We start from the raw sequence: 2,393 nt of genomic DNA on the forward strand, positions 1-2,393 counted from the left end.
TTTTTATATAAAAAGTTTCTTATAATGAAAAATAAGGCAAACCATGAATTTGGTTCATATTCTTTGGTCCTCTGTATTTCTCAGAAGTGTATGTGTGCCTTCCATATTTTTTATATTAAGTACATGATATATTTAATCAGTACTGACCACTTTCTGGACTTGTGCAATGCAGAACAGCTTCTGAGGATATCAAGTGGAAATAGAAAGAGTAACACGTGGTGTAAATGGGACACGAGAAGCAAAATTTCTACCATTCAGGGCCATCACACCTAACTTCCATTGATTGGTGAGACCTCAAACTCTGCCTCTCCACCCACACAGTTTTTTTTTTTTTTTTCCAGAAGATGAATGAATAGTATTTTTAGGTTTGGAATCAAGTGTTTTTTTCTTTACCAAAATGGTAGGGAGGAAGTTTTGTGATTGACAGTAATGCTAATCGGCTGATTCTGTTCTTCTAATTTGACCGAAGGTTTTTATCGACACAATTTGAAGGAATTTAGTGCTTGAATCATTCTTCTCAGGCAAAACATTGTGGATATGAATAAATTGCTTTTCTTGGAATTTGCAAGATGATATGGGATTTAAAATGTGTGCCACTGTATGCAGGCAGAATACTCAACATCAGAGGTCTGTTGCTGCATGTTTGGTTCAGGGTGTCTATGTTGTTGAGCGGGACCGCCAAGAGGAACGTGAAGCCCTTGCTCCTCCTTGGTGGGAGTTCTTGCCATTTTAAGTTGCTCTACAAGCTTGTGGATGATGATGGTTCCTCAATCTTTGGTGATGATCCCTCAATCTTTGGTGCCATTTATGAATTCAACTCCCCAGAAGAGGGAATACCTCGTTTTGTAATTGCCTTCCGAGGCACCTTGCGGACGAAAAGAACAATCTTAAGAGATTTTCGTTTGAATCTTCAGGTGCTCCTAAATAGACTTCACCAGGAACCTAGCTTTAAGATTGCTATGCAAGCTGTCCGGAAATATGGTTGATGCAGTAGGTGATTCAAATGTTTGGTTAGCTGGCCATTCCTTAGGGTCAGCCATGGCAATGCTTGCTGGAAAAACTATGGCTAGCAATGGCATTTTCCTCAAATCTTTTCTCTTCAATCCACCATTTGTGTCTGCCCCGATAGAGAGGATTAAGGACAAGAGAGTGAAACACGGGCTTCGGATTGCAGGCAGTGTGATTACAGCAGGCCTCACTCTTGCTATGAAGGCTAAACAACAACCACAACAGAGAAGTCATTCAGAAGAAAACCCTTTCACTACTCTGTCTGCATGGTTCCCTAGTCTATTTGTCAATCCAGCTGATGACATCTGCTCCGAATATATCGGGTATTTTGAACATAGGAAGAAGATGGAGGACATTGGAGCAGGAGCCATTGAGAGGTTAGCAACCCAGAATTCTCTTGGGGGTCTACTAATGCATGCAATGGGAAAGCAGCCAGCGCCGGAGCCTCCATTGCACCTCATTCCTTCTGCAAACCTGACAGTTAATTTGACCCGGTCACGGGATCTCAAAGAAGCCCATGGAATTCACCAATGGTGGAGAGACGATCTGCAACTCCAGTCTGAGGTTCACAAATACAGATAGTTTTGGTGTAATTGTTCTGATTATTTTCCATGTACTCGTGGTTTTAAGTAGTCAAACAGCCTCCAATCTTGTTTTCATCAGCCATGATTGTGTGAATGCAATGGCATAAGAGGAGGAGCAAGTAGGGAGCTGCTTGGTTGTGTGAATGCAATGGCATAAGAGTTGTAAATTATGAGTTGCAGAAAGGAAATTTCATTTGAAGCTACTGATTTCTTTCATGGGTGGCTTAATGCTTGAAGTGAGGGCCATCACTTCTCATTCGAATGACGGATCGATAGGTAAAAATTAAAATTAATAGAAAAGGTATTGTGGTGGCAAAAAAATAATTACGTACTGCTTTTCATTTTTTTTTTACTGGGAATGTTCCCAAATTGCTCCCGCAGGCCGCAACAAAGTGTGAACAAACATGGAGAAAGTCAAAAAAACGCATACTCGAATCCCAATGACCATCTTGACCCCAAAAAAAAAAAGAATCCCAATGAATGACCATGGCTGCCACTCTGCCATTTCCTGTTGTTTTTCTCTTTGGCAAAAGCACACTTTTTTACCATTGCCAATATCCCATTCACCATGTTTACTGAATTACCACCAATTACTGGTTGGGTTACTTTGATGTTTCCACACTTTCAAACTAGAAAAGGTGAATTAAACAGTAGTGGTTCTTCACAATCAAACTCTTTCATTTCACTCATCCCTATGATTATATTAAGCTAGAGACTCCACAGGCACAGTTAAGATCCTTTACTTGATGATTGGGACCTGGGAGTTGGGGCCCATTACCCCCAGTTTCAGCCTTAAATGCC

At 40.8% G+C, this 2,393-nt stretch overlaps 1 pseudogene; it reads left to right on the forward strand.

Annotated features, from left to right (window-relative positions):
* The first annotated feature begins 968 nt into the window (after window positions 1-968).
* Window positions 969-1,795, forward strand: LOC148915244 (GDSL esterase/lipase At4g10955 pseudogene; annotated as a pseudogene).
* Window positions 1,796-2,393: the final 598 nt, after the last annotated feature.

The sequence above is a fragment of the Prunus mume genome, linkage group LG7 (genome assembly GCF_029339155.1).
Source record: "Prunus mume cultivar Tortuosa linkage group LG7, ASM2933915v1, whole genome shotgun sequence".
Lineage (NCBI taxonomy): Eukaryota > Viridiplantae > Streptophyta > Magnoliopsida > Rosales > Rosaceae > Prunus > Prunus mume.